The sequence below is a fragment of the Ursus arctos genome, unplaced genomic scaffold (assembly GCF_023065955.2).
Source record: "Ursus arctos isolate Adak ecotype North America unplaced genomic scaffold, UrsArc2.0 scaffold_9, whole genome shotgun sequence".
Taxonomy (NCBI): Eukaryota; Metazoa; Chordata; class Mammalia; order Carnivora; family Ursidae; genus Ursus; species Ursus arctos.
In genome coordinates this window covers 32,935,599-32,959,259 of record NW_026623111.1, presented here as the reverse complement: position 1 = coordinate 32,959,259, position 23,661 = coordinate 32,935,599, and the positions used below count along the sequence as shown (strand labels likewise).

The 23,661-nt window shown below is 41.4% G+C and overlaps 1 protein-coding gene across 28 annotated transcripts in view; it reads right to left on the bottom strand.

Annotated features, from left to right (window-relative positions):
• The window catches only part of LIMCH1 (LIM and calponin homology domains 1), a 320,176-nt gene that overhangs the window by 239,427 nt on the left and 57,088 nt on the right, over positions 1-23,661 (bottom strand). Inside the window, exon 2 of one of the 28 annotated variants that reach the window (XM_057309662.1) lies at positions 1-64. The exons of the other annotated variants lie outside the window; for them this stretch is intronic. The gene's annotated coding sequence lies outside the window, so the exon portion shown is untranslated. The remainder of the gene's footprint in view (positions 65-23,661) is intronic. 28 annotated transcript variants of the gene reach the window in all.

Sequence of the window (23,661 nt, the reverse complement as noted above, 5' to 3'; positions counted from 1 at the left end):
CTGCAGTTGAGAATTGTTCCCCTCATCTTCTGTTTGGAAAATGGACTGGCAGAAACCCTCAAACCTTTTGACAAGAAAGATGTATTTTAGAACAATTACTCAATGTACTGAGGCTTCAAACCATAATCCTTTAGGGAAACTTCATTCTATTATATTTGAACTTATAATTCTTTCCACAATTGTAATTCTCTAGGAATTCATTCATAGAGGGAAATAAAATCCACTCTAAGTTGATGTATATTTATCTCAGCCACAAAGAGCCAAAGTCCTCCAAAGACTGCATTTGTTTCCCTGAACCATTCTGGGAATGCATCCTGGAAGAGAAAGGTACTGCCAAGACCAACAGACAGGAAAACAAGACATAAAGGTCAGTAGCTACCCCTGTCTCCAGGGCACACAGAAACTCTAATCTCAGGTCATCAGTGCAAAATTAATTTCCATTTTTAAGCTAAATAAATACCACTGTGGATGGGGCACATGCGTGGCTCGGTGGGTTTAATGTCCGACTCTGGATTTCGCCTCAGGTCAGGATCCTGGGGTCATGAAATCGAGTCCCACATCAAACTTCACACTCAGCGTGGAGTCTGCTTAAGATCCTTTCTCTCCCTCTCCCCCTCCCCCCCACTTGCGCATGCTCTCTTCTCTCTAAAAAAAATAATAATAATAATAACAGAAAAAGAAAAGTATTGTGGAAAGATACAAGTTGGCAGACAGATAAGGGAACCTTCACATATTTTCATGTTTGTCTTGAATACCTAATTGGAGGAGCTAATTATAACAATTCACTTCTGTTTTTCTTGAAAATATTAAGAGTGCTTCCATTACAATTTTTATTGCCAAAACATTTAAGGACAAAAATTCCACAAATGTCTTCAATCCTTCCAGCTTTATGGTGACCTGACAGGGGCTCTCATTTCAGGAGAGAGCCATCATTTTCAACCTAAACTAGAGCTGGCAAAAGTGGATGAATCCACTTTTCGTGGTCAATCAACTGATCATCAATCAGAGGCTTGAGACCCAAATATGCTTCCTACAAGTTAATAAAGAGTGGGAAAATGGTGAAGAGCCCTTTAATCTGTACGTACAAAAGCACGCAGCGGTTATTGAGCAAGACCATTCGAGCCAGAAGAAGTTGGCAACATCACCAATAAATCACCCAGCATGTTAACCTCAGTCTGGTGGTCTGGTTATCACATCAGAGACTGTGGATGGGCAGTCTTAAGCAAAATATAGTCCACAAGATTTCTTTTATGAGAACCATATGCCTAACCACTAGGGAAGAGAAGATTATCCAAAGAGATACTCAAATCCCCAATGTTGAGCAAGACTACAAATGCCATTGCTCTGATGGCCGGCTCAGAGGCACTAAAGTTTCTAGGGATGCCCCTCCTTAGGGCAGATGGAACCTCTTATTGTTGTACTTGGCGAGTGTTAATGGTTGTGTTAGCTCCTCTGTTCCCAGGGTTATTTGGGGAGGGAAGGGCTGCTGTGATGTGTTGACTCCTTAATGAGAGGTAGAGATTGCCAGGCAAAGACGCCATTGTATTGGGCAATGAAGAGCCACCACAAGCCCAAATTTGAGCTGGCCCGACACCAACCAAATATTCCCAGGACCAGTGACTTACCTTTAAGGTCAAGCTTATGTATTAATACTGACTTTCCCTAAAACTCTATAATTGTATGTCATCCTTACCATTTCTTAATGATACTAAAAAATAAACCAGCACTATGCCCTAAACAACAGAGAGACATATATATAAAACATGACTGAAAAGTCACCAAGTGGCTGTTTAGGAGTATCAAAAATAAAATTGTGCACAAAGAAAATCTGCTAGAACTTAAACTAAACGAGTGTCTAAGTTTTGGGAACTATTCGGACTCCTACAAACTGGAAGAGGTCTTCAGTCTCTGAGTCATCTGCACACATGTCAACTTCCTTCTGACCCACTGACAACTGCAATCCAGATAGAAACATCTGCCCTGCCTCTGATTACAGGGTTTTCTCTGACAGCCTTTTCTATCAATCACAGTTAGATCTAGGCAGCTTGCATTTCCTTGAGTCAGTAAGTTTGGTGTGGGCACATCCCTCAAGATGAAGCAAGTAACAAAGGAGTAAATTGCTGAGTCACTTGTATGAATGGTTCTCAGCCCTTGAGGCCAGGCAAATCTCCTCACATCCCTCACATGCTGGAAGGAGAGACCCAGCAGCACCTGCTACGTGGGTCCCTCTTATCCAAACTGCTCCCTTGGTTAATTGAGAACATCCCACTTTCTCTGGCATGAGGGCTTTCCTTTACCGGGTGTATTTCTGATGTTCTCAGAAAAGAGTTCAACCATTGCTTACAAATAGTATATATTAACAGATCTTCATTTCTCCTAGGAAATGGTACTTTTGGATCACATATGAAGGTTTTGAAAAATACAGCTGCCTTGGCTTCCTGAAATCTGGAAAGCTTTACAACATGAAAGAAGAATGGTTTCACTGGATAATAATCCATTTGCAATAAGAGCAAGGTCCATACTATTAAATGTGTTTACCCACTGATTCATCTGAATATTCCTTGATTTGCTTTAAATACTATAATCAAATGTTGTTTTTAAATTCAACATAGACTCAGGAAGAGCAATTTGGAGTCTCACAGGTGGTCTGAACTCACTACGTTGGTTGTGTTTGATACACTCTCCAGAACAGAAAGAAAAAGACATCCAATATGACTTTTTTCTCTTCACATTGGCGCACAAGACACAAAGCTTTCATGAGGGAACTCATTCCCCAAAAGGGAGACTGTCGCTTACTAATGTTTCCATTTAAACAAATCTCTAAACTCACAGAAAAACGATATGACCCTTCCTCTGATAAAAATCTAACATCAAACATTGGCAGGCAAAATTTAAGTCACTTCCTGAATTGCTAAACACACAGTTACATAAAAAGAATCACCAAACACAACACACTGGTATTTTTCTCTTTCATTTACTCAGCAATTCCTTTCTTCAAATTAAAAACTGTAGTTTTCCGGCAATTATTATCTATCTTGGTTAAATTACCGATGCCTAATAATGTAATTATCTGTGATAAAATGGAGTGAGGAGGGAAAGGAGACATGTGCTACACTTGCACGATTAAAACTTAGTCTGTTTTTCTTTTCTATTTGCACCACTGTAACATGAGCACTTTTGTGAGAAGCTATATTTAGACTTCTGGGTGGTAGAAAGTCTGTTTTCTCATCAACACAGAGTACAGAGAAAATCAATACAGAGAAAGTTTGTTTGGAAAATACAGGTGATTTCACCCCATAAATGGTGACCCACACAAATGAAGTTCTAAACTATCATTGAAATCAGTCAGTCAATTAATTGGTTATACACCCAATTTCTTCCTCCACACATTCACTCCACAAATACGTATTGAGAGCTATGTACATGCTAGGTAATAAGCCGAGCATGAATATAATAGTGAGAAAAAATAAATACTGACCTTAAATGGCCAAACTCATGCCTTTTGCAGATGTATTTTTGATGGTGTGTCTTTATTAATTTTTTAAAGCTTTTACCTATTTATTTGGGGGAGAGCACAAGCAGACGGAGGGGCAGAGGGACAGGGAGAAGCAGGCTCCCCACTGAGCAGGGAGCCTGTCTCGGGGCTCGACTGATCCCAGGATCCTGGAATCATGACCTGAGCTGAAGGCACATGGTTTTAATATTAATGTCTGAGGAGGGGGGTGCCTGCGTGGTGCAGTTGGTTAAGTGTCCAACTCTTGGTTTCAGCTCAGGTGGTGATTTCAGGGCCGTGAGATCACGCCCCACAATGGGCTCCATGCTCAGCATGGATTCTACTTAAGATACTCTCTCTCTCCCTCTACCCCTACCCCTCTCTCTCAAATAAATAAATATTCATGTATGGTCTCCATGTTCCCACTAACCTAAGAGTTTAGGGACACAGAGAGACAAAGAAGCAAAACTATTTCAGGTTCTGATTACTTTGTATTTCCTTACCACAGGTCTCACCAAAAAAAACCCCAAAAAACAAAAAACTGTAAAATTAATGTATTTTTAGTTTTTACTATTATTAGTTTATTCTAGCAAATGAGTTTATATTAGCAAAGTGGATATTTGGTGTTAATTTTTTTCTAAGAGGTCTTTCATTCTTTAGGAAGTTAAAATAAAACCCAAGGAAAAGAAAAAATAGAGATTATTATATACTGTTTAGCAACCAAAATTCCTAAATGAAACAGCACTATTCAGAAATCAGAACTTGTCACCATTTAGAAATGCATTTTTTTTTTAGTATCTGTGAAAGATCTTGTTTCTAATTTGTTTTCCAAATCCCATGCATATTTTAGATGTTGGGGCTGGGGAGGAAGAAAAATTCCAAATATTTAATACAAATTCCACCCCCATCTTCATTTTCCCTCATATTAAAACCAAGGCACAATAATGCCTTTACCAAAGAGGAAAAAAAAATCACAGATTTGAGAGACAGCACACCTTAAGTTTTTAAGTTTCTCTCTATAAAAACTCAAAAACAGACACAGCTAGAAAGAGGATTGAGCCAAGGAATCTAAAACAAATACAAGTATTTTAAAAAAATAATCTGATCTTTACTTAAGATATTATGAATAGATTTTATTCACAAAGAAGCTGCTCAATTCTCAATTTTCATTTAAAACAGAGGCAAGGGGTGCCTGGGTGGCTCAGTCGGTTAAGCAGCTGCCTTTGGCTCAGTCATAATCCCAGGGTCTTGGGATCAAGCCCTGCATCGGGCTCCCTGCTCAGTGGGGAGCCTGCTTCTCCCTCTCCACCACTTGTGCTCTCTTGTGTGCTCTCTCTCTCTCAAAGAAATAAAAATCTAAAAATAAAAAGAGGCAAATGCCATTTTCATTGATTTCTATAATAATTTAGAAATGCATTTCCATATTTTCTCCCTGTAAATCAATTTCAATTCAAAGGATCAGCTTAATAGAGAATCCCTAGCAACCCATGTCATCCTTGACTTTCCAAGACAAAGAAGTGGTGGGAAGAGGAATGGGAGTCAGTAACCCCTATTCACCAGCACCAAGTGAAACATGCATCCAAACCATGAAACAGAAGTGAAATTTGCAAATCTGCAGGGAAAAAATCTGTGAACATTAAGAGTCAAAGACTTAAGACCAAACTTATTATTCTGCCACTTCATATTCAGCCTCACTGTTAAGGCTTTGGAGAATGGCATTAATTTTTTTTTTTTTTATGCTCAGTCACGATAGAATTAGGTCTGCCCATATTACCAAAGATAGACAGGGGTATTTTTTATTTTGTAGACCCTAAAATTCTAGAAGATTGTTGATGATGTCTTGGGCCAAAGAAACCGAAATGGTACCATATTGCACCATGTAACCAGTACTTGCTCACGTAACAAATTATTCTGCTAAGTACAGGCAGTTTTCACACTCCTGTCTGACAGGTTTTATTCCTGAGGAAAGTGTTAAAGTAAAAAATATTCAGCAAGATGTGATTTTCCCATAGAAACATTGTTCTAATCAGATGCTAGTTTCCTGGCTAATACCCTTAAAAAATAAAATTACTACAAATACCATGTTTAATCACCTTAAAGGATAGAATTAAGCTTTAAGCATTTTCTTAAAATTGTTACTTAGGACCAACTAATCACAAAATTCATACTAATGTTTATTGAATAATATTTTTAAGTGTCTTACTTCTTCCCGTTCTCCAGCAACAATAAACTACAAGATAGAGAAACACTTTCTTAATCACATAGCCTCTACTGAAGTGTCTAGTACATAGGAGAAGCTCAATACGTGAGCTGAACAGATTGCCATGTGAATTCACAAGGGAGAATTTGGGAGAAACTCCTGCAAAGAGGGACGTTTTGTTGCCCTGCCCTTTTTAAGCTCTCCTCCCAACACCTCCCCCCATGCAAATTTTGTTGTGGGTATTAGAAATCACTTGGTGCTTCTGCAGAAGAAGCTGACATGTGTTCCTGACTTGAGAGCAAGGCCCTGCATATAACTGAAGGAAAGCATGACGGCTAGAATCAGGCTCGTCCTAGAGAGAATAAACAAACTATACCATTCGCCAGCCGACCAGTCGACCATCCATATACTCTGCTTTCTTCCCAAAGCTTCTCTTCAGTCAGCGTCTGGCTTTCCCATAACATATGCTCCCCTCACTCCCCGTGCACTAAAGTAGGGCTACTCGAAGTGTGATCTGTGATCCTGATCATGACCAGTCCATGACATCATAAACTGCAGGAATTGAGACTAAACATTTAGAAGTTTTCACAGCAATTTCACATGCCCTCCATCCAAGCGCGTGATCAGCGGACTCATCTTGCTGAGCAGGTGTGAATGGTTAGGTGTGGGCCAGATGCCTGGATGAGTTGCACGGGATGAAAGCTGCATGCTATCATTTACAGGCAGTATTACAGCGTATAATACAACATGTACAGTATTACAGTGGGTTCGAAATGTAAAAAACAAAACAAAAAATTAGTCCTTCACCGTACAAGTTGGAGAAGCCCTGCAAAAAAAAAAAAAAAAAAAAAAAAAAAAAACCCTAAACTTTGGAGTCAGACAGACCCAGGAATGAGACCATTCAACCACTCAGCTGATCATGCGACTTGAGCAAGCTACTTAGTCCCTCTGCACCTCTGTCCTCCTATCCGAGCAGATCTGGATACAGGAGGCTGAGTCTGTGTTAAATGAACGGCTTCCTCTCGGTCTCATGAAATGGGCAACGATTTCAGTGCATGTTCAACCCAAGGGTCAATCATAAGCTTGAATATGCTTTGGATGTGGTGTGTCTCACAGCTGTGTGAACAAACACAGAGCTATTTTGGGCAACATCTAACCTGCAACAGTACAGCGCAAGTGCCCCAGCACCTTCTCATGTCCCAGGTAGAAAGTGTTTTGGTGACAAATCCCACACACAATGGACTGGATGTGGGTATGACAATCCTGTGGTCACTGTGGGGTTTAGACTTCACCACATGTGACAATTTGCTCTAGGCCATTGTGAAAGCAAAAATTTCTCAACTCCATCCAACAACAGCTGAAGACCTAAAAACAGCTTTCCGGGACAGCTTTAATGACTTACAGTCATAAACATGGGAGAAGATGTCTAGGAGAACGAGAGGAAAAAATTCAATTTATGTGGAAAACAGAGGGAAATGCCCAGATAACTTCTAGCTCGCATGCAGAAGTCATTCCGGCCACTCTAAAAGGAAAATAAAAAAACCCCAAAACTTTACTCATTATTGTAAAAGGCCGTCTGCAACACCTCGAGCACAATATCTGGCAAAAGCAGACAGCAAATAAACATTCCCTTTTGATCCTGCCTTGCAATTTTTGTCTGTAAAATTATGCTTTAATTCTTCCTTCCCTTATTTACGCTAATAACATTAGAGAGTTTCCTCTCTATTTGTTAGAAATACCATCTGGGTGGAAACCTAACAATATGTGACTGACACAACTCACGCTGCTTCTGACATTTTTTTTCACCCTTTATCAGCAGGACAATCAACAAGAGTCCTCGAGAGAATACCAGCCCCAAACAGGAACGCTCCATAATGCCAGGACTGATTTATAACATCAGTCATCAAGCTCAGCCTCCTTGCACACTTTTGGCTCCTGTTACACTAGCTGAGTGAGAGGTCACTTGGGTCACGTGGGGCCTTACAAGGTTTCTGCAGAGAATAATGGTTTTTCTGTATCCCTTCCTTACGAAAGGCAGCTGATGGGCACTACCGTCTAGACATGCAAAGATACTTTTCGTGGACACAAACTAGGTTTTGTGTGTTTTTGTTTTTTTATTTAAAGCGAGCAACAGATTTACTTTTATTCTAAAGCATGCACCCAGCTACAGTAGCCCTTCTGGAAATCCTCCTTAAGAGAAGATTTTTGTGTCGGTCTCAGGTTCCGATCTAACAAAGGCCATAACTAAAGGGATCCGAGCACCATGACAGTATTTGACATGTTACCTAGGGGACTCGGGGATGGCTTTCATTTTCAGATTAAAGAATTCACCTGCCAGACAGAAAGTGTGGAAGACTTGCCAGAAACCATGTATTTTTACCCAAATTTTCCACTCTATAATGCATGTCCTTAGTGGATTTTTTTTTTTTTTTGGCCACATTTCCAATATATACGTGCACACGGACCAAATCCGAGTTTCCCGTCCTCCACAGGCAGAGCACTGAAACACATACTACAGTCCTGGGGTGTGACCAAAGCGTATGCACAGAGATGGGAACATGCCTGCATGTTTCCGTTCCTAGTTCTGCCAGCAGCTCTCACACGGGCCGCTCTGGTGCTTATTCAGTTGCTTTCCATGCTGCCTCCACAGGCCTGACGACAGCACGGAAAAGCTGTTTTGTTGGAACTTGTGCTGCAAATAGCACAATGACAACGTTAGGAAAAAATCTCTCAGAGTATTCACTGGGTCACAAAGATGGTTCTCAACGCAAGCTGTCCCCAACATATGGATATGAATTCTGAGTGACCCAGACTCGCGACCAGGCCCTGGGTAAGCCTGAAGTCCCAGTCTGCCAGTGGGGACGACTGCCCACCTTTCTTCAACGGGAAAAGCTCAGGGAGAAGTGATCCGGACGTGCCCACTCTCAGACGGAGACCTGCGGAGGGAACAATCCTGGTGTCTGGCTCCCTAGATCCAGGGGAGGAAACAAGAGGCTCAAACCACCACAGTCAACATCACCTCCAAAGAAGGAGCAGGGGCTGCTGGCATCCTAATTTCGAAGTCAGAGTACAGTCGTTGTGGTTATTGCCTTAATAGAAAAAATAAAGTTTGAAGAGATTTTGTATGTGGCTCTATGAACTCTCCCACCAAGAGAAATTTGAACTGAACTTGTAAAAAACTGTAAGTGACTAGAAGACTGCCCACAGCATTAAAAGTAGAGCAAATATGGTGTAACGGGTTGTTCCGAAAGGATGAGTGGGTCACTGGGTCGCGGAGTGGCACTTGTTTTCATGTTATGTCTATGAAGCATCATGTCAGTAAATTCTACAACATGTAAGACTTTGTTCAGATCGGATTTTTGAGATCCTGAAAACTTACTCATTAGAGAGATTTCTACTTGATACCTTTACCTTGACCTACTTGGCCATAAGACCCCACTCTCGTAGGATGCTCCCAGAGCATCTGCGGCTCTGAAAGAAGCGAGTTCTAATCTTGGCTCGATCACTAACCATTCAGTCTGGACAAAGTTACCGAATTTCACTCCCTACCCCTCGATGTTCTTATTTATCGAATAGAACTAGTATCTTACTAGGAGAAGGAATGGGGAGGACTTCATTTTGCACTCACGGCAAGAAAGAAGTTTTTGTTTCAATGTTTCTAAGTGACTTTGGCAGGAGGTGACAGGGGTGAATTCCTTTCTTACTGCTGCTATAAGCACCTGCCACATTAAGTTTAGTGGTTTACAATAATACAACTGTTACTGTCCTAACAGTTTCAGAAGTCTGATACCAAGGTGTTGGTAGGGCTGCATTCCTTCTCCAGCCTTCCTGGGAGTTTTCCTCGGCTTTTCCAGCTAACAGAGACCACCTGCATTCCTTAGCTCATGGCTCCTTCCTCTGTCCTCAACGTGTTATCACGTGTTATCACTTCAACATCTGGTTCTGTCATCTTATCTCTTTTTTTCTGCCTCGGATGTCCTGTGTTCCTCTTACAAGGAAATCTTGTGGGCCTACTCAGATAATCTAGGAAAATCTCCCCAACTCAAGATTCTTAACTTAATCACACCAACAAAGTCTCTTTTACCACAGAAGATAACATATTCAGAGGCTCTGAGGATTCAGGCACAAATGTATCTGGGGGCAGGAGAGCACTATTCAGACTAGCAGAAGGAAGAAGACCTAATTGTAGACAGCTCTGGTGAATATTTGGTCCAATGCAATAAGTTAAACAGTTATTTTAGGTTCATGCTTTAGCCATCTTGACCAGTGCCTAGATTTCTCACCCTCCTCCTGCTTATCTCCAAAAGAGTAACTAGATGAGGAGAGGGGCTATGTCTCCTTTCAGAATGGTGCCCTGGGAGATGGAGAGTGCAAATCGAATGGTATCCTGTGGATCCTGGATGCCCTCCACTGCAAAGGGGCTAGTCTGCACTGTTGCCTGGCCTGGGGACTAGGGAAACGAAACTGGCTAGATCACTGCATAGCCCCTGGAAACTGGATAGCCCCTGGCTATTCCACGGGCATCTGTTGTTGACATCCAAGCTGGTGGTCATGGCCTTGGGATGCCACTTCGGGTGCTACAGCCAGCTCAGAGTCTCACGTTCCCCCTGGTTCCTGGCCTAAGGCCATTACCTCTTAACTCAGCTATCTCCTGAGTCCTCTTCTGAATTCAAGAACTTCTTCTGCCACCACACAGGAGCTGAGAGAGAATCTGAGACCTCCCTCCACCTGACCTCATCATTTTGTCCTCTGGTGTTGCTGTGCACTTCTTCCGACCTGGCACGAAGCTACTCCATGTTAACAGTCTCTGCCCAGAACCCCAGAAAGGAAGTGGGATCAAACTTGCCTCTGCCTTTGGCATTTCCATCAGCCACCAGGCCCTCTGTCCTCAGTACTCCCCGCAAACTGTCTAATGAATAGGTCATCAATTCCTTCCCTCCTTTTAGGCACATGCCTCTTCTTCAAGCAGTGGGATCTACTCCTCCAACTCCCTGCCCTTGAGTCTAGGCTTGACTCCCTAACTTCCTCTGCCGATAGGATATGGTGCAAGTAATGTTCTGGGACCTCCATGCCCTGCCTACGCAGACCAGCAGCTTCTGCCTTCTCTCTCTTGCAAGCCAGCTAGCTGAGGAAGTACGACAACCGTGAGACCACAGTGCTGTGCGAGAGCTCCAACTAGCCAGGCAGAGAGACCATGAGGAGAGGTACTGAGGTACCAGACGTATGGGAGAAGACTTTTTGGACCTTCCAGCACAGCCTTGACAGCAGCTGAATACAACAACCTGCCAACACCACGTGGAAGAGAACTGCCCAGCTGAGCTAGTCCACCCAGAGAAGCTTGAGAAATCATAACCTGCATTTTAAGCCACTAAGTTTGGAGCAGTTTCTTACCCAGTAATAGGTAACTAAGGCGGTCAGAAAAAAAACAGAAAAACAAATTATATAAGTACATTGAAGTGTTTCTTAAAAATGTGATCACAGTGACACAGTAGTAAGATATACACAAAATGACAAAAATGTGGTAAGCAGACATTTCAACAGAATGCCCACTCATTTGCAAGAGTTTTGTTGTGCTTTTATTTTCTCACTAAATGCACTCATTTAATTCAGCTGTAGCCAAAGAACCACTTACACTACTTTTTTTCTGCCTCAATTAGCATGCAAGGACTTCCCTCCCTTTTAAGAGAATGTGATATGCAAAGTCACTGGACCACTGTCTTGCATAACAAACCAAAGTCTTTTGACATCAGTGAGAAAATTCCTCAAGAATGCAGAGGACATAATGCCAATTGTTAAGTGTGAAATTCCAGGGTATTAACCCTTTGAGAGATGCTGTCTTGTTCCATTTTATTGGTGGTTGATCAAAAGGACCGTGAAACTAGATTAGAAAATCATGCACCAGCTTCCAATGCCTGCTTAAAAAAATAAATAAATTTTACACATATGTATGTATATACATATATACATGAACTTGATCCTTTTAGGATCTCCAAATGTCCTGTATTTAGCAACCAGCTTTTAAGTCATGAAAGATCACTACCATTTAAGCTGGTGTCCAGCCAAGTAAGCCTCAGAATTCAAAGTAAAAATCCTGATCCATTAGCTGTCACCTAGTCCTTAACATTAAAGCTATGCTCAAATGATACCATTCCAAACAAGGACAGAGGACCCCTGGATTTACCGTTTAGGCCAATTTGTTTAGAAAGAGGTCAGGGGTGAAAAAAATGAGGGAGTCATTCAGATAGGAAGGCAGGGCCTATTTGTTTTTCAGGTTTCCATCTTTACTTTTTTCTTATTACAAGCCCTCCCACCGTGGATGGCGAGGACGGGCCACATGTACACAAAATCTGAAAGTATATATGCAGAATTACACGAAGGACAGGCTTCCAAGTCTCAAAACTCTCCGTCAGGAATCAAGAACAGCACCATACTTGTGTTTTATAGAAAGTATAGACTGTACAAAAAGGCAACAATACACCCTGGTATTTTTAGTTGCCATGATTAATCTATTCAAACAGTGTTCACACAGCATTCACCAGCCAGGAATATCACCTCCCTATTTTGAACTCAAACTTGTCTGTACAATAGAGCTTAGTGGGGAAAAAGAAGCTATTTGGAAGTCAAACAGTCCTGGATTCAAATTCCAAGAATAGTGCTTGTAAGCATTTACTAAGTATGTTGCCTAGGGCCTACTACTTAACTTCCCAGCCTGAATTTCTTTTTTTTTTTTTTTTTTAAGATTTTATTTATTTATTTGACAGAGAGAGCAAGAGAGCACAAGCAGGGGGAACAGCAGAGGGAGAGGGAGAAGCAGGCTCCTCACCGAGCAGGAAGCCCGACGCGGGGCTTGATTCCAGGACCCTGGGATCATGACCTGAGCCGAAGGCAGATGCTTAACCATCTGAGCCACCCAGGCGCCCCCCAGCCTGAATTTCTCCATCTGTAATATACAAATGGTACTCATAGTGACCTCACAGGGTTGACAGAATTTTAGCTCCGATTTCATATGAAAAAATAAATCTTTAATTATGAGCCAGGTACAGATTCAAATAATGTTAGCTCTTATTATTAAAATGATGAAAGTTTTTGTTTTCCGATAGTATTGGCACCCAACCCCTTTAGCCCTTAATCACTGCTCACTAAAGTAATCACTCAAAATCCGAAAGAGCATGAGAAAAGATTTATAAGTTAAGAAAGGCAGTTAGTGGGACTTGGTCTATATGGAATCTAATGAGATGATGAGTGAGGAAAAATGTGAACAGAGGAGAAAAGAGATACACGTCATCATTAAATAAGATCTTTGCTAGGTAACTGTGACTCCAAGAGAATTCCAAGTCTTTTTTTTTTTTTTTTTTTTTTTTGGCAAGTAAATGGAAAACCAATTCAGCTGTACGCCTTCCATCGCCTTGATTTATTCCCATGAGATAAAATGCAATGAAATCCTTTGAAAACCAGTAAGCACTGTGCTAGTAGGGAATATTTATTGGGTGCTTGTTACATGTCAGAAATTGTTGGCATTTTCTAGAAACCATACACTCAACTCTCACAACAACCCTTTGAAACAGTTCTTATGTTCCTTATTTTACTGAGAAGGAAACTGAGACGTAAAGAGATTATGAAACTTGCCCACAGTTCAACAGGTAGCAAGAGGCTGGCCGAGATTTCAATGTGTATCCACAGAGCCAGAATGTCTGCTCCTTCTACCAACTAGGAGGAGGTGGTGTGTCCCAAAGCTCTGAGACCTTCCTCTGAATTTTGCAGAGACGAACAGGAAATGAATTACACAATCATTTTTCATTTTGTGTCTAGACTCTAGGAAACAACCCATAACCCACTAGGAAGCAGACAAGAAGCATGGGGCTGTGAACCCAGCACTGAAAATGCCTCTGAGGAGGATGGAGAAGCAACAATCTGGACATTCAGCTGCAGTTTAGAAGGTCAGCACCAACTTCAGACAGATGTCTGATATTTTAAATGACAAATGTGCTTGTGTATTGTGCAGAATCGCGACACTCTCAGTTATGAACCCATAATGCTGGTATATTTCCAGTTTCAGCACTGAAGGACACATAGAGGAAAAAGAAAAAGAAAACCAATTGGCTTCCAATGGAATTTTGGCCGAGTTTTCAGCCAGCATGTAATAAAGAAGTTATTCTCCTTAGGCGCATTCAATTTTTAGACTGCTAAAGCATGGCAAAAACACAAAAACTGTGTGTTTCATAAAGATTCTAAGGAGGACCAAAACTTGTGTAAAATTAAGTAAAGCCAATTTTTCTTAAACAGATTTACATTCTGATGATTATGTTGTAGCTATTTGTAACTTTTGGGAAATAATTACAAAAACTAGAGAAATGTGATGATAAAAAAGAAGACCTTCTGAATCTCCTAATACAGAGATCAGTTTTAACCGTTTTTGCTTCACTATATTTTTGAAATTCCTACATAAAGCTGTTTCCATGAAATTTAATTTCTCTAGGACTAGGGTACACCCCCATCCGTTTTTGTGTTCCCAGCCTGCATTACAGTATCTGCCGTACGCAAAGTCTGTGGTAAGCATTTAGTGCTGTTCATCAAATATTTCTGATTTCCCTCCCTCCACGAACATGATAAGATTCTGTTTTCCTGCCTGCTTGAAGTTAGGCATGGCCACTGACATGCCTTGACTTGCCTTTTATCGACTGGCCAACGAAAGTGAGTGCAAGTAATACTACTTCTAGGACAAATCCCTTAAGATGTGGTATGTGATTCAGCATGTTTCCTTCCCTTCACCATGGTGACTGACAATATTCCAGATGGGGAAGACTCCATCAACATTCATCCACGAGTGAGGGTGGACATGAGTCCTGACGCCAGCCCTCAATAGCTACATACATAGACAATAATGAAAATGTTGTTCTCTTAAGCAGCTGAGATATGAGCGTTGTTACTGCAGCAAAACCTAGCACAGTCCGACTGATAAAAAAAAATTCTGAATGAAACTTTTCAACGAAGAAAACTCAAGAAAGGAAAACTTGAAGATGCTAGGTGGAATGACCATTCCCACTGAAACCACAGTTCTTTTTTCATAATCCTTTACAGGTTCAAATCTGAGAGTAGTGTGCTTAACCGCAGCCTGATACAAACATGACTACTACCAAGCTGAATATTTATTTAAATACAGCATCATGCTGCCAAATGCCACTTTGTCAGCACCACCTCTCAGAGACACTCAAATCTGCAGAGAACAGTCTGTTCACATATCTTTTGCCAGAATAACAGGTTTGTTCCTCAGAAATGAGTACCCTTCACTCAATGATTGAACACAGTACATTTATATTCAAGCAACCAAGGGGTCAGAGTGCCGGAAGCAAAAAGCAAATGCTGCTTTATATATAGAACAAGAATATTTAAAGAGCCCGAGGGAAAAATGAGAAGACTAAGGCAACACCCTCCCTCCACGCACACACAAACCCTACACAGAAGAAAACGGTGCACAGATGGACTATAATATCGAAACCATGCTATCGAGGTAGGCAGGAAGAATTCAGCCCAGCCACGTAAGCACTTGCCCTTTGCTGGAACTCGTCAGCAGCATTTGCCCCTGCTCTTTATGTGGCTGCTGGCCTCTCCTGCACACCCCTCTCTTCCTTCCCAAGAAGAGAGATTTCAAACAATGAGGCCTCTTCACGTGCAGCTTAGAAAGGGAATGGTTGAAAGACAGAGAGAGAGAGAGAGAAAGAAAGAAAAGAAAGAAAAGATAAAAAGAAAAGAAATGGAACCAAATGCTTGAGAGGGGGAAAGAGGAACACATGTAAGAAACCCATGGAAGTCATCAGGTGGCAGTGAACAGCTATGTTCATGAAGCAATTCAGCTCGTGCCTTCCAGCTTCAGCCTTGCTCACGTTTTTCATTCACACTCAGATAATGACAGGTACCAGGTGTGGACTCTATAATCTTCCCACAATCCTACCTGAAACCACAGTCGAGCTGTGGCTCCAAGCGTTTCACTAAGAATAGAAGCCAGGTCCATGGATTTCCAGAGTTGGAACCAAACCTAAAAGAACATCTGGCCAGCTGACTGTCACCTTTTACAGATGGGAAGTTTAAATGACTTGCTTAAGGTCACACATCTGTATAGTCAGAAGCCACTTAAGATCTCCAAATGACCGCCTTATTGTCTACCGTTTGACTATCAACCTACTTGCTTTTCTGCCACTTTTATCCCCACGAAGTATCTCTTCTCCTTTTAAATCAGCCCCCTCCCTAGGGGATCTTGACACTAATCTCTCCTGGCATTTCCCCATCTCTAGTTCTTTTTAATTTATGTAACATAAACTTACATAGCAGTTACTATGTGCCCAGCGTTGTTCTAAGTGCCTTAGAAATATTAACTTATTTAGGGGTACCTGGCTGGCTCGGTCGGTAAAGCATGCAATTCTTGATCTCAGGGTTGTGAGTTCAAGCATGTTGGGTACAGAGATTACTTAAAAACAAAATCTTTAAAAAAATTTTTTTAAGAAATAATAATGTATTTCATCACCATGACATGGCAGGGGGGTAGTATCATTATCCTCATCACACGAATGAGACACAAAGTAATTACGTGACTTGCCCACGGCCCACTGCTAGTAAGAGAACTGGAAAACCAAGCAGACTGGCCTCAGAGTTCTGTTTTTTACTGCTGCCCACTGCTATCTCTCTCCATTGCTGTATCCCCTTCCTTCCCAAGGATTAGAAAGTCAACCATCCCCCTGCCTCATCAAGAGGTCACGTTTAAAAAGTCTCAACTTCAGAGTAATCTAGCCACTGGGCTGTTAAGACCACCCAAGGAAAACTGCTTATTATTCCCTAGCATGCATTTTGGAGCCTTTTTGTTCTAACTGCTGAACACATGGACAGGAAAAGAAATCAGTAAACAATTCCTTTCTTGCAAATGGACTCACCATTTGGTGTGTAAACAAGGTGAGGAAACCAAACGAAGCCCTGAGGACTAGACAATGTGGTATGAGTTAAAGATCAAGCTGAACTTGCACTGAAGTCATCAGCAATGATTGATTGAAACTTGACTGGGGAGCTCATTTGTTTGTACAGTCTCAAGAAGGAAGGGGTCCTGTTTTGGTAAGATAACCTTAAGTCTGGCTTCTGTTTTATTTTTGTTATGTATTTTTGAAATTTGGGGGTATGAGCAGGAGTGCAAAGGTCTTCTGGCTAAAGCTCCTTTGTTACAATCCAGAAAAACAAACAATCAACATGGATGTTTTGGAACAGCCCAGAGCTGCCCTGCTTTCAAATATTTTACCTTCCATTTACTTAAGGAAATGAGCACACAAAGGGTTCCAGAATTGTGTTTGACCCCGTGGAGGTCACTACACTGGACCAAATGATTTCTCGCGTAAGACACAGAGAGGGTAGTAGGGTAGGAAGGAGGAAATGGCCATGCAGACCGATAAATACAAAACTGCCCACTCTCTTGACCCTCAGGCAGAAGGAAAACAATATCCATCATTTATAATCTCGGCAAAGGAAGCTTGACTTTGAAGACAATCTTTACATGGTGCTTAGAATATACCTGAAATGGCCTTCCTTTGAATCGGAAGAAATGAATAGTGCATACAGGAAGACCTTAGACAGGTCATGGTAGAAAGAGGGAAGGGGCAGTAAGAGCAATGGAAATTCTCCAAAAATTCCAATTATCTCAAACTATCAGTCTCAAAACATCTCCCTCTCCAAACTTCCCAAGAACTGTTCAAATGTGAAATAACTTAGGTCTGGTCACTTTCTCTGATTATCAGATTGGAATCGGGAGGTACCAAAGATCCTTCCTTCAGTGATTCACCTACTATAAACTGGACACCTCTCACTCTGCCCAGGAGCTGTGTAAGGCACCGGGTTACAAACTAACACCCCACGTCTTCCTCCGTGGCCTCAGAGACTTGCGGGTTCACAAGAATCTCAATGAAAACATCAAGCAGGTATGCTTTCATGTGCCAAGAATATAAATGAATGCATGTTTTACTAGTATCTTACCTGTAATGATTATTTTACATGGAAGAGAAACCAACAATTGCTCAATAACTGAACTGTAAATGTGAGAGCTGAGATCTGTCCACTAATCTCAATGAGGCTGAAGACGTTTGCTTACAAAGACCTGTCAAGCGGCACTAAGGAATGGGGTGGCTTACTTAAGCAGTCAGGTTTCCGTGCCAACCCTAAATCTAAAGGGGAGAGCCCCTGGTAGGAAGTGACAATGCTGTGGGGAAACGACTGTAGTACACATTGGATGCTTTACACCCAGAGAAGAATCTTTTCCAAATCTCTCCTCAAACATGAAAGGCAGCAATATGGACACAAACCTTCAAAAGACTCAGTTATCTAAATTGCTCTCAGCATATAATATTTCTAAAGTAAAATTGCCAGGATGCAGTTATGACTCATAAATTTCACTAAAGTCTCCTATGAAACATCTATACAGAATAAATCTTTCACTATTGTAAGGAAGAATGCAGGAAAACGCTCCTTATAGACATACATGAAAAGAACTAAGAATCACCTGGAATTTTATAGGAATCTTTGCACTCTCTCGGATTTCACAGTCAGCCCCAGTTTCAGATCAGAACTGTTCACATGCATATAAATGTTCCTACAAACCGCAGCACGTCAGACACCCAGCTTTCAGCTGCCCAGAAAGCCCAGTTCTCTGAAAGAGCCATGAAACCAGAAGTCTCAATGTCTGCATATGTGAGCAGAATCCCAGAGAAGCCTCGGACGTGAGGAGCGAGGACAGGGCCAGGTGCGGGTGAGGCAACTGTCTTTAGAGACTGGCAACCGGTCCTCCAAGCCAATGCCCACAGATTCCCAATCTGTAGAGAAAAATAACTAAAAGTCCATATAATTGGCTAACAGGTCGCAGGAAGTGAAGGCAGTGGACAACAGAAATAGAGATGGGGTGGCAGGAAAGACCCCTTGAGTGCTTTCAAGAGTGAGGGTGGAAACTTGCGTCCATGGGAAGAGGAATAAGAAAGAAAGAGGTGAGGCCAGAACCGCTCCTGGGATCACAACCCTTTACCGACCTGAAGCCACTAGAAGTCATTCTCTCTCTGTATTAAAACAAGCAAATTACTCTTTACGATGTTTCACGTTCCAAATCTTCTTAAATGTTAGAAGAAAAACAGATATGCTCTTCCAGATTGAAGAATCCATTCATCCACAAGGCCAAACCCAGGTTGTTCAAAGCCAGTGAACAGTGTCACATTCGTCGAGCACTAAGACCAGGAGGGGGACTGTGAAACTTGGTGGCCAAGAGGGAATACTTGTACAATTAAAGAATCAGAGCTAATCAGGATCTAACACAGGCACCCAGAGGGAAGACCAAAGCTGAATTCTCCCCTGGTTTTCTCTTTGACGGTGGAGCATGAAAGAAATACAGATTTCCTACAGGAAACAGAAGACAAATGATATCAATGGCCACTCTGTCTGACCCAGAGGAATCCAACTTTTAAAGGCAACACTAGCAGCAACATAAGCAAGAAGTAGTTGCCGAGGGCTACGGCGGCCCCACAGTTTCTGATGCAGGATCCCCAAATCCCCAAGGCTCCAAATACACCACATATGTAAGGTTAGTAAAAACTCAGTGTGTGACAAAACTTGACCTGAATTTACATAAAGCTGTGTTTTATCTTTATTTATCCAATGCAAACATGCAAAGTGTCATTACAAAAAAAAAAAAAATTAACTTGTTTGAATATCAGGTGCTGCTACTAGAGATGTTACATAATATATGTTATATGGCCTGAATATAGCTTCTTAAAACTGGAACATCCTGCAATATGAAACATACTTAGTCCCAGAAGTTTCAGGTAAGTGTTCGTGGCTCCGTACTCGGCAAGATTACTTGAAGCTGCCAGTAGGAATCTTTGAAATAGTTTTTCACACTCACCTAGGTTCTTTCCTTCAGGCAATGTTTTATAAAGCATAGTGTGCCTAAAACCGTGCTAAATATTGGTGGGTTTATTTCTAAAAGGTCTCAGCTTTATTTTTGCCTTAAATGTAAAAAAAGATCAGTAATAAGAATCACCACAGCTTCTTAAATTATTAACAGAGTTCCTGTTCACAGGTCATGAAAGGAAGAAAAGAAAGACAGAGAGAGTGGGAGGGATGGAGAGAGGGGGAGCAGGGGAGAGAGAGAGAGACAGCAGCATTATTGGCAGAACCTTACTGAAAATTATTCAAGGCTCAGAACACTGCTCAAGGGGAAAGAGTATTCCACCGAGGGGTCCCACCAACCTGAAACACCACTGTGCTACTTTGTAGTTTTTTCCGCAACCCACCTCCACTTTCCCCCCTAAACCTTGCCTTTTCCCCAAACCCCGTGCCTTAACTTCAGCTTCAGACTTAATTTCTCAATTCTCAGTGTGCAACCAAGACCTCTCCCATTTTGGGATGATCACCAGGATATACTGCATCTGTTTATAAGACTTACACACACACACACACACACACACACACACACATACACACACACACACAGACACCACCTAAGCTTCGAAAAGGCGGGAACTTTAGGCTGTTTGCCTAACATAATGTCCGGCACAACCTGGGGCCTTTAAAATATATTGGTTGAATGAACTAAAGAACTTAAGTAAAAGTGAGATACAGGGTCACAGGAAACTTCATTACTCCTTGCTCAATCAAACATTGTTTTAATTTTATACTTAATTGTAACAATTGTGCCAAAAAATATATACTGAGCCCTGGTTTGAAGATTCTTGTCCGCTGCTTAAAGTAATCTTACCATGTACAGGTCTACAGAGTCTTATTTGAAATTCTTCGGCCTGGATATATTTTATATTCCAGAATTTTCCAGATATTATAAAGTTAATACCATGTATATATCCTTTATTCCATGAATGAATATGCTGGCCTGTTCTTAACAAACACTCACTTTGCAATTCTGGTGGCTGAGAGCAGAAAAAGGGGGATGCCTGGAGGGGAGGTGCCAGACCCCCCATTTCCACCAAGGCAGAAATCAAATGGAGTACTGAAAGATGACACTAAAGACAGAATCTATGAACCAACGTTTTTTTTTTTTTTAAAGAGAGAGAGAGAGGTGGCTGGGCGGGGAGGGGAAAAAAGGAGAGGGAGAGGGAGAGAGAGAATCTTAAGTAGGCTCCATGCCCATCACAGAGTCCAATGTGGGGCTGGATCTCATAACCCTGAGATCATGACCCGAGCCAAAATCAAGAGTCAGGACTATTAACCAACTGAGCCACCCAGGCACCTCCCATGAACCAACTTGAAACCAATAATGGCAACAGTGCTAAGAATAAAATAGATAATAACCAGCATTTCTTGAGCATGTACTATGTGCCAGGCATTGTGGGAAGCCCTCTGTGCGCTCCTACTCCTTCAAGGCTCACACAATCCCACAGAGAGACAGCAGTATTACTCCCACTCTACAGATGAGGAAACGGAGGTCTGGAAAGGTAAAAGGAACTCGGGTAAGCCTACTCAGCTACGACACAGTCGACCCAGAGCATGACATCCAGTAAAAGCTGAGTGCAATTAATGAATTCATGAATTTATTATCCACCCTGTTATACAGCAAAGGTTAATAATCAGAAAAAGTTAAGTGCAGTGGGAATAATATGAACTTTTGCAGTCAGAAGGAATTCAGTTTGAGTCCCAGCCATTACATAAATACGTAGCCATGAGGACAGGACTTGAACTCTGATTTGTCACCTCCCCAAAGTAAAAGAGGGTGACTATCACTTACCTCACTGGACAAAATATAACACTTTTTTACCTTGACTGTACACTTAGATGCCAGGTGCTATACAGGTTCTATTTAATTCTTCCGAAAATCCAATAATATAGCTACTAGTATTACTCTTATTTTTGATATGAGGAAACATGCTTAGAGACATGGAATATTTACTCAAGGCCATAGAGTGGTTCATTTTCCTTTCCTGTTCCCACCTAAGACTTCAGTCTAAAGAAAGAATGATGCTCTCGTTTCTTTTTCTGGATGGAAAAATTCTCTTTCCCCAGGAGAACAGGTACCTGGAAGGGTCTTTCTCATTTGGATGTTTGTCTAACATTTTCCTGGCTTGCATTCTTCATGACGATGTCAGCCTTGAGACAGCAACTTATTCTCATCTCCAACCAAATTAAAATCATCTCCCAAAGCGTCAACTTCCTAAACACGATCATGCATTCAGATATTTGATGTTTACAAAAATGACCGCCTCTGACTCAATTTAAAATACTAGTGAAAGAAGTTGTGGTGAAAGTTAACAACCAGAGCACAGCTCACAGTTGCAAATCCTAGATTAAATCAGCTATAAAATAAATGTCTGACTTTGGTATAAACATCTTAGGAGAAAGTGCAGGTGTCACATTCGGAGACATTCAGGACGTCCTGCCGCAGGTGGAGGAAGGGATAGTTTTCAGTCCTGAATGATTGATGAAAATCTGTGATTTTGTATAGGTTTTAATAAAGCAGGGAAGTGCCTGAGCTTAATATTCCCCAGTCTATAGCTCCACGCAGACACCTCCTGTCTCCTTGCGTCTACAGCACGCCTGAAGACAACTGGGTAATTACATGGAGTTGGGAGCACTCCCAGGACATTCCCCCCTTGGCTAACCACTTCCTCTTGCCTTCAGAAAATTCCCTAGAAGCCCACAACTTACCCGCTCCTCTGCCCCTCCCAACAGACCACCACCAAAGCTTCTCACCTCGCCTTCCACCTCCACTCCCAAGTCAGTGCCCTGGGGCTCTCCTCAGAGCTCAGTGGGATTTCTTCTCACCCCAAGACAACAGCTTTGTGTTTAATGCAAATCATTTTTTGTATTCATTTGCAAAATTCATTTTAACAGCCTCGTGAGCATGTTGTGTGTCCTGCCCAAAACTCTCTCCCAGGCTTCATGAAATTCAAATGTTTCCATTTGTTGATGTCTGTAGTCAAAGCCAAGAGGCTTTCCCTTAAGCCATTACCCTTGGAAAGGAAAGTACAACTTCACTTCTGTTCCTAAATGGACTGACTCTTCTGACTTCTTCCTGTCACACAGAGGGTTTCTGACATGTGTATCAACTACTCCACGAATACTAGCCTCCAGGGTAGTCTCCTCAGAGGGTATTATCCACTTTTGCATTGAAGCTGCCACAGGGGAGGGAGAATGTCATTTGAAATCCTCCTTCCATCAGCTGGAACAACGTAGGAAAATCACAATCTTGCCAGGCCTTCAGCTTTGCAACCCAAACTGATGATTCACCTACCATTTTCTTGTTTTACTTTTGAAGTCACTTTCTGCTTCTGAAAAAAAAAAACTGAGTGATTTTTTTTTTTTTTTTACTAAATGTGTCCTCATATACATTGTTTTATTTGGTAAAAATTAATATTCATCTTAAAATTTTTATTTAAAATAAGGTAATGCTGATTGTTCAGGCAATTTCCTAAGAGAAAGAGAATATTTGAGGAGTGACAGCCTCAGTGAGAAGACTGTAAGCTCACTTTAGAAGGGAAAACGCTCATTGTGATATGTACATTCTTGTTCATTTTGAAAACCACACCCTTTCTATACTTTGCCTCCAAGGACAATTCATTTGATTGTATTACTGGAAATACCATCTTCAGTCTTACACTTTCCATGCTTATTATAAGATTAGGAAGCAGATACGAAAGACCAATGGTATCCTAAAAATATCAACAAAAGCAACATCAGTAACATTTCAAAATAGTTACTATGAGAGGCACCTCACTGCCTCAGTCATAGAAGCAAGCAACTCTTGCAACTCTTGATTTTGGGGTCATGTTAAAGCCCCCATGTTGGGTGCAGAGCTTACTTTAAAAAAAAAATTCCATGAACCTCAGTTTCTCCATATGTAAAGCAGGGTTAACAGCTAATAATAATGTGCTATTTGATTATTACAATCTTAAATATCTTAATATACTCCCTTCCGAATTCATGTTTTAAAATCATAAACAACAAC